The following is a 12,840-nucleotide window of genomic DNA, read 5'->3' as shown; positions in this document are numbered from 1 at the left end:
GTTTTTCTTTTGAACTAAGAAGATGGAGCTAGTAAAACCTGACGGATCGGGAAGGGTAGGAGAGATGGCCTGTTTCTGAATAAGGGATTGTGCTTCTGCAGAAATAAGGTCTGATATTTCTGTGGAGAACCGTGGAAGAGGAGGCAATTGTGTTTGAACAGGGATTGAATAAAGATCGATAGTATAACCTTGGACAGTATTTAAAAACCAAGGGTCTGTTGTGATTTCTCACCATTTTGGACGAATAAGAGGGCTGAGAATATCTAGTACTTGTCTTGGCAAGATGATCATGCCTTGTCTACTCCTTTGCGCCGATCCTTACCAAGTTTGGTAAAAAATGTCAAAAGAGGTTGATGAATAGAGGGAGTAATGGAGGATTTGTAGGGAAGGGAAGGACGAGGACATTCGGACTTGAGTTTGGCCCTGGTTTGTTTGTCTAGGGGCAGGAAAGTTTGGCGGAGACATAAGCAGCCACATGGTCTGCAGGTACCCACTCTGTAGAATTGGGATGGAGAATGTGGCAAGGGTCAAACATTGGAAAACCCTCAGAGTCCCTGAGAACAAAGGGTTTAGGATTATCAAGGGAGGATAGCCTAGATTTTTTTGGAGGAGGAGGGGATAAAGAACACAAGTCATCCTTGTCAGATATATTGACATCAGAATCTAAATCAGGCATATCATCATCAGTATCAGGGATGGAAGAAATAATTATAGGGGGTAAGGTATTTTTGGATTTATATTTGTGTTTTAACGATGAATGCCCATTGTCCGAATTTGTATACTCCTTGGAGGGAGCCTTGTGAGGAACCGCGTCCTCTGCCATGTGTGAGGAAACCTCACTTGTCTTTAGCAGCAGTTTCTGTGATTTTGTAGAATGCTTAGTGGGAGAGAGGCGCTGACTACATTCCCCTGCAGACTGGGCCGAAATAGCTTTTGAAATTATGTTAGCAAATGATGACTCCAAATTTTTGGATAGTTTTTGAATGGAGCAAGATACAGCTTGCTGCACAGAGGACTCAATGAAGGCATTAATTTCCTGCCTGATAGAATTAATATCATCCAGGATATTCTGCTCTGAAGTAGAACTTTCCATGTCAAACAAAAGAAAATGAAAGGATCTAAATACTGTAGTCAGGTAAGTAGAACAAAACCAAGAAACAAGGGGTTAAATATGAGGAGGAGAAAGGAACAAAACTCCTTCTGCGGGCGTTACCGACTGAACATCAGGAAGCTGAGGCAGACAGAAGGGGGACGACGTGTGAGCAGGTAGGAGCGAGGAGTAGAAGCGCTTGCCGGGTCGCGTGTGTGTGATAAAACCGCTAACCCAACCAAGCGGTAAATTGTAATGGCAGCTAAAAACACTAAAAATAGCGTTTAAGTGTGGAGAGCAACGCGGGAGATAAAAGGTTTCCTCAGGCGCAGCGAAAATGGCAGCCGTTGTCTGAGGAAACGTTCTGAAAAACGATTGAAAGAAATTAACGAGCGTGAGGCATAGCGCTCTAAAAAGGGACGTGCGGCAACATGCACTGCAGGATAAGGAGAGGAAACCAAACACACTGTAATGTGCATAAAACTTAACTGACATTAAACAAATATAGTGCAAATATAAACACAATATCACCGCAATAAACAGAGAAAATACTGAATGTACTTAACTTGACTGCGAGCAGCAAGAAAAGAGGGCCGTTCGCAGTCGAGTGATGTCATAATGCCCTATATGCATGCTTATTGGTTCATATGTTGTGTCCACGTTTTTGTTCCCATTGGCTCTTTTACCTTAGCCTCATGGGAACTGTAGTTTGTTTCTTGACTGCTGCTGTTCATTAAAGTAAGAAAAGAAACGCATAATAGGAGCCTCCGGTATCGTTATAAAATTCAATTTAGCTAGATCCTCAAAGCTCGCAAAGAAACTCCCAGTAAAGAACAGCCAACATGTTGTTCGCCCCTTCCTGGCATGAAAGCCTGGGGCTTTTTCAAGGAGGAAGGAACTGGGCATGAGTAGTAATAGGTACAGAAGGAACACTGACTCATAAAATTACAATGAAATATGGACTGCAACGGAAATATGTGATGCCCCCTTGTTCTTTTTTATATTTTTAGCAGACTTACCTATAGTTCTAGAAGCAGCTGAAGCAAAATATGATTGACTCACATGTTTTATGTCTTTATAAGAAGATGATCTTGTTATTGTGAACATGGCAGAAATAGACCTACAATTAAAATTAGGTATTTTATGACTACTGCCATATAAATAATTTGTTTGTAAATATGAATAATACCAAATTTTGGCTTTTGGGAAAGGAAAAGTAAACTTGTAATGGCACCTAGAAGATACAACAATCTAGGTAGTCAATAAGTATAAATACTGGGGGATGTGGTTTGGTGAGAAACTGCAGTGGATGTATCACACCAAACCCCTAAAAGGAAAAGCACTGTCTTCAGCAATAGGGCTCAAAAGATTATCAAAGAACACAATGGCCCATCTCTAAGGCCAGTCCTTCCAGCTTCTCTTGCAGTGATTCGTCCACAATTCCATTATGGTGTGGAACTGTTATGTCCAAATTATGGATATGAATGGATTTGAATGTGATTATGAAGAAGGAAAATGCCTAAAGAGATTGCTATCACTACCTTTCTCAGCAATGATTCAGGCTATAAGAATGGAAACGTGTGTAACTGCCTGGAGTTATCTGTCCACCGGGAGGTAATTAAATTTGGCTCTGACTAAAAAGGTGAGTAAGTCACAAAATTACTACCGTGTGCCAAAAGGTGATTGTACATTTTGAGGGGAACTGAGCAAAAGAGATTAGAAAGACATGTGGAGAAATATTTTGTAGGTTATCAATAAATATGGGCAATCCAAAACTTCAAAATAATATATCTAAGGAAGAACTGCTAACAAAAAATATTGAACTAAAGAAAATGACATGAAGTAGTAAAGTATCCACCCAATTTTTGAGACACTCATAGCAAAATGGGGAAGGGTTCCTATTATTGATGCCCCTAGATTACATTTTAGAGTTGGATTAAATTGGTATTATGCCAGTCATTCTGCAAAGGGTATAGTGGTAGATGCCAAGGGGAATTGTCTATGTTTTACTTCACTACCCTAAGCTCGTGTGCAATTCATTGTTAAGGCCAGCCCTTTTAAAATATGAAATATTAGAATGTAGACATGCAGCCAAATTTTAAATGGACTTGAGGTATCTGGACGTGAAATGTGCTGCATGGAGATTTTTGTTGGCGGTAAAGGAAATTTTAATGGATGTTGCAATTATGTAGATTTAACACTATTTATAATGCGATCTGTTTATCAAATGCATTTGTTTTGCTGTGATTGATTTATAATGTGTATATTTTAAGTATACTTATTTGTTATATGATTGCTTAACCCCTCGGTGCCCAGTACGAGCTGGTCTTGTCCTCGGCTTCCATGTGCCGAGGACGAGACCAGCTTGTCCTGCACCCAGCCCAAAGGGGGAGCACTAGCACTCTCCCCCCCGGGCCTCCCACCCACACCCTCCTCCATCAGGGATGGTAGGGGAATTGCTTTAACTTCTACCCGACCCCCAATCGACAATCTGATGATGTCAGCGCACTCACAGCGCGCCCTCATCAAATGCTGCCAGGGACGCGCTGTAAGCCATTTGCTTCCAGCGCGTTGATCGGAGAGGACCCTTTTCAGGTGAGTACAAAGAAAAGCATGGAAAGTGTGATTCCTTTTAGCTATATTTGAGGTTTTCAGAGGAGTCTGAGTAAGAAAATGTTGGGGGATCCACGCAAGCCACACCTCTCTGTACTCCACTGGGTGTCTAGTTTTCAAAAATGTCTGGGTTTGGTAGGTTTCCCTAGATGACTGCTGCATCGCAGACCAAAAACACAGGTGCCCCCCTTGCAAAAACAGGTAGTTTTCTAACAGATCATTTTGATGTGTCCATGGTGTGTTTTGGGGCATTTCCTGTTGCAGGTACTAGGCCTACCCACATAAGTGAGGTACAGTTTTTCTCGGGAGACTTGGGGGAATCCTGGGTTGAAGGAATTTTGTGGCTCCTCTTAGATTCAAGAACTTTCCATCACCACAATGAGAAGAAAAAGTGTTTTTATTGCCAATTTTTGAGTTTTGCAAAGGATTCCGGGTAATAGAACCTGGTGAAAGCCCCACAAGTCACCCCATCGTGGATTCCCCTACGTGTCTAGTTTTAAAAATGTATAGGTTTGCTAGGTTAACCTATGTGCCAGCTGGGTTAGAGGCCAATTTCCACAGCTAAGCACTTTGTAAAAACCATGTCAGGTTTCGTTAGGAAAATGGGATGTGTCCATGTTGTGTTTTGGGGCATTTCCTATCACGGGCACTAGGCATACCCACACAAGTGAGGTACCATTTTTATCTGGAGACTTGAGAAAACACTGGTTGAAAGGAAATTTGTGGCTCCTCTCAGATTCCAGAACTTTCCATCAACGAAATGTGAGGAAAAAATGTTTTTTTGCCAACTTTTGAGGTTTGTAAAGGATTCTGGGTAACAGGACCTGGTGAGAGCCCAACAAGTCACCCCATCCTGTATTCCCCTAGGTGTCTAGTTTTCAAAAATGCACATGTTTGATAGATTGCCTTAGTGCCGGCTGAGCTAGAGGCCAAAATCCACAGCCAGGCACTCTCCCAAAAACATGTCTGATTTCAATGTAAAAATGTGAAGTGACCATATTGCGTTTCCTGTCGCGGGCATTAGGCTTACCCACACAAGTGAGACACCATTTTTATCGGGAGACTTGGGGAAACAATGGTTTGAAGGGATTTTGAGGCTCCTCTTAGATTCCAGAACTTTCCATCACCAAAATGTGAAGAAAAAGTGTTTTTATTGCCAATTTTTGAGTTTTGCAAAGGATGCTGGGTAATAGAACCTGGTGAGACCCCCACAAGTCACCCCATCCTGAATTCCCCTAGGTGTCTAGTTTTCAAAAATGTGTAGGTTTCGTAGGTTTCCCTAGATGCTGGCTGACCTAAAGGCCAAAATCCATGGCTAGGCACTTCTCAAAAAACAGGTCAGGTTTTTTTAGGAAAATGTGATGTGTCCACATTGTGTGTTTTGGGGCATTTCCTGTTGCGGACCTAGGCCTTCCCACACAAGTGAAGTATAGTTTTTATCAGGAGACTTGGGGGAATGCTGGGTGGAAGGAATTGTGTGGCTTGTCTCAGATTCCAGAACTTTCCATCACCAAAATGTGAAGAAAAGGTGTTTTTTTGCCATCTTTTGAGGTTTGGAAAGGATTCTTGGTATTAGAACCTGGTGAGAGCCCCACAAGTCACCCCATCCTGGATTCCCTTAGGTGTCTAGTTTAAAAAAAAGTATAGGTTTGGTGGGTTTCCCTAGGTGCCGGCTGAGCTAGAGGCCAAAATCCACAGCTAGAAACTTTGCATAAAACTGGTCAGTTTTCTTTAGGAAGATGTGATGTGTTCACGTGTTTTGGGGCATTTCCTGTCGCGGGCACCAAGCCTACCCACAAAAGTGATGTACCATTTTTATGGGGGGGGGGACACTGGGTAGAAGGACGTTTGTGGCTCCCCTCAGATTCCAGAACTCTCCACCACCGAAATGTCGGGAAAAAGAGTTTTTTGCCAAATTTTGAGGTTTGCAAAGGAGTAATAGAACCGCATGATAGCCCCACAAGTCACCCTATCCTGAGTTCCCTTATGTGTTTAGTTTCCCAAAATATATGGGTTTGCTAGGTTTTCCTAAGTGCCGTCTGTGCTAAACGCCAAAATCCACAGCTAGGCACTTTCCAAAAAACTCGTCAGTTTTCAATGTAAAAATGTGGTGTGTCCATTTTGTATTAGGGGCACTTCCTGTCGCGGACACTAGTCTTACTGACACAAGTGAGGTACCACTTTTATCGGGAGACTTCAGGGAATGCTGGGTGGAAGGATGTTTTTGGCTCCCCTCAGATTCCAAAACTTTACATCACCGAAATATGAGGGAACATTTTTTACCACATTTTGAGATTTGCAAAGGATTCTGGGTACCAGAATCTGGTGAGCGCCCCACAAGTCATCCCATCCTGGATTGACCTAGGTGTCTAGTTTTGAAAAATGTGCAGGTTTGGTAGGTTTCCTCGAATGCTGGATGAGCTAGAGGCCGAAATCCACAGCTAGGTACTTTGCAAAAAACAGGTCAGTTTTCATTAGAAAAATGTGATGTGTCCATGTTGTGTTTTGGGGCATTTCCTGTCGTGGGAACTAGGACCTGGTGAGAGCCCCAGAAGTCACCCCATCCTGGATTCGCCTAAGTGTCTAGGTTTAAAAAATGCACAGGTGGTAGGTTTCCCGTGGTGCAGACTGAGCTAGAGGCCAAAATCCACAGCTAAGCACTTTGTAAAAAACATGCCAGTTTTCATTGGGAAAATGTGATGTGTCCATGTTGTGTTTTGGGACCTTTCCTGTTGCATGCACTAGGCCTACCCACACAAGTAAGGTATCAGCCTGGATTCCCTTAGGTATCTAGTTTTAAAAAATGCACATGTTTGGTAGGTTTGCCTAAGTGCCGGCTGTGCTAGAGGCCAAAATCCACAGCCAGGAACTTTCCAAAAATAGGTCAGTTTTCATTAGAAAAATGTGATGTGCCCATGTTGTGTTTTGGGGCATTTCCTGTCGTGGGAATTAGGACCTGGTGAGAGCCCCGGAAGTCAACCCATCCTGGATTCGCCTAAGTGTCTAGGTTTAAAAAATGCACAGGTGGTAGGTTTCCCGTGGTGCAGACTGAGCTAGAGGCCAAAATCCACAGCTAAGCACTTTGTAAAAAACATGCCAGTTTTCATTGGGAAAATGTGATGTGTCCATGTTGTGTTTTGGGACCTTTCCTGTTGCATGCACTAGGCCTACCCACACAAGTAAGGTATCAGCCTGGATTCCCTTAGGTATCTAGTTTTAAAAAATGCACATGTTTGGTAGGTTTGCCTAAGTGCCGGCTGAGCTAGAGGCCAAAATCCACAGCCAGGCACTTTCCAAAAAACATGTCAGATTTCAATGTAAAAATGTGATGTGTCCATGTTGCGTTTCCTGTTGCGGGCATTAGGCCTACCCACATAAGTGAGGTACCATTTTTATTGGGGGACTTGGGTAAACACAGAATAGCAGAATATGTGTTATTGCTTCTTGTCTTTCTCTAAATTTTTTCCTTCCAAATGTAAGACAGTGTGTAAAAAAGACGTCTATTTGAGAAATGCCCTGTAATTCACATGCTAGTATGGGCACCCCGGAATTTAGATATGTGCAAATAACCACTGCTTCTCAACACCTTATCTTGTGCTCATTTTGGAAATACAAAGGTTTACTTGCTTCCTATTTTTGACTCTTTATATTTTACCACAGAAATTGCTGGATACCCAGTATACAATGAAAACCCATTGCACAGTGCAGCTCCTTTATTTGCTTTGGGTACCTATAGTTCTTGATGAATCTACTAGCTCTATAGATCCCTCAACCAGAAGGGTCCAGCAGACGTAATGGTATATTGCTTTTGAAAATTTGATATTGCTGGAAAAAGTTACAGAATAAAAAGTGGAGAAAAATGGCTGGTTTTTTTCAGGTCAATTTCAATATTTTTTTATTTCAGATGTTATTTTCTGCAGGAAAACCTTGTAGCATCTACAAAAATGACCCCTTTCTGAATTCAGACGTTTGTCTACTTTTTAGAAATGTTTACCTATCCAGGATCCAGCATTGGTTTCACACCCATTTCTGTCACTAACTGGAAGGAGGCTAAAAGCACAAAAATAGTAAAGATGGGGGTATGTCCCAGTAAAATGCCACAATTGTGTTGAAAAATGTGATTTTCTGATTCAAGTCTTCCTGTTCCTGAAATCAGGGAAGATGGTGATTTTAGCACTGCAAAAGCTTTGTTGAGGCCATTTTCAGGGAAAAAAACAGAAGCCTTCTTCTGCAGCTCTTTTTCCAATTTTTCTTTTTAAAAACTAAATTTTTGCTGTATTATGGCTAATTTATTAGTTCCTCCAGGGGAACCCATAAACTCTGGGAACCTCTAGAATCCCTAGGATGTTGGGAAAAAAGGACGCAAATTTGGCGTGGGTAGCTTATGTGGACCGAAAGTTATGAGGGCCTAAGCGAGAATTGCCCCAAATAACCAAAAAAAGGCCTGGCACCTGAGGGGGGAAAGGCCTGGCAGCAAAGGGGTTAAAAGCCTAAAGTCTATATAAGTATATTTTTGACTGACTGACTATCTGAAGTAAATAGAGGTCATTAACAATACTGGAACATGTTCATGGCTGTGGAAAATAGCAAACATTGACAAACTCAATAGGTTTAATGATTGCATGTTGCATCCACACAGAGGCACATATATATGGACATACACACACATATAAAACATGCACTGAAGCACACACGGACCAATACGCAAAAAACAAAACATTTCACCAAGTCCAAAAAACATTGCAACCACTGAGGCACATAGCAAAATAAATACACATGATCAATGCACATAGACGCACAGTTATGTACAAAAGGCATGTGAAAGAAGAACCGCACTGTGAGATGCATCACTGGAGAATAGGAGAATGTACAGCATGAGGAAGACACTGATGTCCATTGGGGGAAGAGGATTATGTACAGCAGAGAGGCGCAGAGTAATGGGTGCCATAGGAACACAGGAAGATGATCACAACTGGAAAGGTCAGCAGTGGGTGTGTGCCTCAGGGAACTACTGAGTGATGCACCTTATGGAGCGCTGGGTGTTATGCCTCTTCTCAGTACTTGGTATGTTCGCTAAGTATTAGGTGTACGTTGGGTGCTGTGTTCTAGTAGAGCCCTGCCTGATGTACAGCTTCGGCAATGGGTTGTGTGTGCAATGTTGGTGAGGAGTGACTAATAGTAAAGTCATTTTGTGATTAATAATGAGTGAATATATTGATGTATGACGGGGGCACACATCAATGTGCAGTAGGTGGGCAAAGGGTGATACCTGCGAGAGTATCAAGCTGTTCATGTCAGGAGTGAGTAGTACTTAGGAACCCGAAGTGTGTGATAGTTTCCCCATTCTAACTATAGGACTTGAATCGTAATAAAAATATAAAGGCAGATAATTGTAATAAAGAGGCTTCTGCTGTAAATAAACTGTTGGATATTCATGGACACAGAAGTAGGCTGATATTGTTCCTGGTGAAGTAAGGAGAAACACCATCTGTCCAAGAGAAACCACGAACCAGTGTTCCCTCATTCCCAACTTTCCAGCGCACAGCAGAAAATGATCACATGGCCATTACCCACCTTACCAACAATTAAACACTATGTGAAGAAATTCACACATGGAAAAGAAAATCAGAGCAATCAATCACTTTCAGAATTCAAAAGCCTATTAGGAAACTTGAGTACTCTGGCTTCTGCCTTCACTCTCTGATCAGTTCTTTGTTGTGCAGAGGTTCCAACACGGACACTGGTTTGCAGCTGCACTTCTCAGACACTATTTCCACCCACCCATCCTTCACACCTACACCTTCACACTTTTCGTCTACTCATCCTTCCACTACCCTTCACATCTTCATAACAAAGCCTGGTAACTCATTTTACATTTGAATACTTTCCCCTTTTTATCCATGCATAATTTCTTCTCACTAAAATTTCCTACAGTGGTGGAGCAAATCTTGAATCTCTGTTCACCCCAATACCTGGTAATCTTATCTTTAGCATCTCACCCATCGTAAAAAATGTATCCTGACAGCATTCTTTCTGTCATAACATCCTTTACTCCTGGGTTCTTCATTTTGCACTCTTTTCTCTCATCTCATTCCTTATTGATAGTTCATCTTCTTCATTGTCCACCATGAACACACGCCTAAAGTTGCCTTCCCACCATTATCATGTTGAGTGGGTGTTTTACAATGGATGTATGTAGGGTACTACCATACATCGACACAGGTCATTTCTCTTCTCAAACCAATCCACTTAAGATTTCAGGGTCAACTGTACTGCAACAACAGCACTTTATTACTTTGTTAACTCTTTCCACCTGCCAAATTTTCCGGAGGGTTATACAACGAGGTAGAATGTTCCACACCACAAATTTCCCGTTACTGGTGACCACATTTTATAACAACTCAATAGCCTCCAGTAGCAGATGCAACAATTCTGGCGAAAGATTTCTAAAATCTCCAATACCCCTCAAGTAGCAGCAGGTGGAACAAGTGTGCCACCTTTGTCCGCTTGGATCTGTAAGCCGCTAACACCAGAAAAAAGCCTATTAAACAGATCTATTAGCTAGCATCTCTATATTGTTTCACTAACATCTAAGTGGAACTAAACGCTTATCTCTGAACTGTCAATTACCTTCCAAACTGTGTCCACAGATCCACCGCCTTGACCTTTCTGTAAATGCGTATGTGTGTCACTGATTCCCCCTCTCGAGCTAGGGTTTATGGACATCAGCTATTGACATGCTGTGGTTTTTAAAGCTTCACTAATAAAGGTAAAACTGCAAGTCCCAGAATACAACACTCAGCATCCAAAAAGCCAGAAATGGCTGCACTTCTCACACATGACAAGGACCACTCGCCAGCTGAACATATGGAAGGATTGATTGAAAAATTTAAAAAAATTAAAAAAAATCTCTTTTCAATTTTAAACAATTATCTAATTTTAGGTTAATTTGTAGCATGCTCTGCTTTTTTGGCGACCCACATTCAAAACAAAAAAAATGCTGTAAAAAAATGCTGTAAGTAACAATTTATCTTATTTTCATTTACCCTGTACCTTTTGATTATTTTCGATGCCAGTGTTTATTTTTCAATGCAGACGAAAAGTAGCCCATAAAATAAATGGTTGTAATAGGATGTGTGAAACATAAGAAAGTGACTGAACCTTGGTGAGGCCATGCATTGCTTTATTCGGACGATTTCTGCAAACATTTGATAAATCCACCAATGAAGACACCAGGGTGGTCATTACAACCCTGGCGGTCGGTGTTAAAGCGGCGGTAAAACCGCCAACAGGCCGGCGGTAAAAAAAAATTGAATTCCGACCGTGGCGGAAACCGCCAACATAGACATCCACTTTAACACTCCGACCGCCAAGGCGGTACAAACAAACACCGCAGCAGTAACCGCCAACAGACAGGCGGAGGACAATGTACCGCCCACAGAATTACAACAGTCCAATCCGCCACCTTTTCCGGGGCGGATTCACAGCAAACAAAAACACGGCGGAAACAGGACGTGGAAAGGAAAACGCTCACCTCTACACACCCCACGAGGAACCAGGACGCCATGGAACCGGAACTTCAGATACTCCCAGCCTTTATCTTCCTGCTCCTCTACCATGACCACGCACGCCGGTGATAGAGCGTTCCGACCTAATAAATTAACTGTATCTGAACGCTCTTGGGCCGATGAATTTTTTGACCTAGTGGGGCTCTCCTCACCCGTGAGTAATCAATTTAATCAAATCAATATTCAATAACGAACATAAGCAATGCCCTGATCAACATAACACTTCACAATTAATCCAGAATACATTTCGGCGAACCATGATCTTTCGGTCATGAATAACCACACCAGTTTATTCAAAGTTAATGAATTTATTTCCCTATATTAGCAAGGCTAGCACAATATAAACATGTCTCAACACCAAATGATATATGTAGATGAACATTAATAGCTGTCCATAACGGCGAAACAGATGCAGTCTATGCAGCATTTGAATAATAATGCATTCGATAATAGCAATGCAAACCACTAAAACTATAATCTGTAATGAGCTAATTGCATACATTGGTCAGCATAACAAGGTCTCAAATTGCATCGTGCGACAGATGAATCCTCATCTAACCTCAAATTAGCATCGGCATGTGGGACTTCATGCAAAAACAATTTAGCAACATTAATTTGGAAAACTCCTAACTAGGGCTCTTATCAAAAATCAGCAGTTGGTTACCTAAAAAGAACACAATGCAATTGTACATTTTCCTTTCATATTTACCAAATCCAATCAGCATTCAAGGAAGTCTTCGTCTCACAGGTACCGGATTCGATCAGCATGGGACGGGACAAAGGGGCAGGGTGGACGGGGCAATTGCCTCTCAGCGGCAAAAGGACAAATCTATTACTTCATGCAAAGGGACGAATCAAAGTTAAAGTCTCTAGGGCGAGAATTAATTAAAGTCTCTTTCTCTCGATTAGAGAAAGCATCAAAGTCTCATCAAAATGGCGTCTGCAATGGGCAATGTCCAAATAATGGCTATAATGGCAGGTAACGGCAATAATGGCTGTTTTCCTCTCGTGCACCTGGTTTAAATAGACAACAGTTCAAATCCAGCAGGGTCTTCCATTGGAGGGTTCATAGGTTGGCTTCAAATTGTCCAATCAAAAACTACAGTTCTCAAGCTTCTACCTAAGCATACATTATCCTTGGAGTCGGGTACGTAAGTTGCAACATATTTTACCAATTAACTCACTTTCAGAGCGTCCATTGTCTGCACCTGCAGATTGACCTTGGAGCAAAGAAGAAGATGCCAGGCTGGCACGAAACCTTAAAGATAAGCATGTGAACGATCCCACTGGAAAAGTACAGCTTCAAACAAGAATACACTTTTATTAGCACGTTGGAAAAATACGAGCATCTAAACCGTGAGACAGGCAACTAGGCCGAAGCCTTCACTAAAGTTATGCTAAGCTAAAACATTTCAAACAAGCAAATCATAGCACACGTTTACGATTATGTCAGATTCGTACAATTCTAATACATCACGTTATATAAAGCACGCTTATAAATGTTGGCAAACTACTCTGAGGGCACATTTGTCCCCGTACAATCTTTATTAGTTCGATTAAAGTCACACT

This window comes from Pleurodeles waltl, chromosome 6, assembly GCF_031143425.1.
Source record: "Pleurodeles waltl isolate 20211129_DDA chromosome 6, aPleWal1.hap1.20221129, whole genome shotgun sequence".
NCBI lineage: Eukaryota > Metazoa > Chordata > Amphibia > Caudata > Salamandridae > Pleurodeles > Pleurodeles waltl.
Note: the sequence above shows the minus strand (reverse complement) of the source record.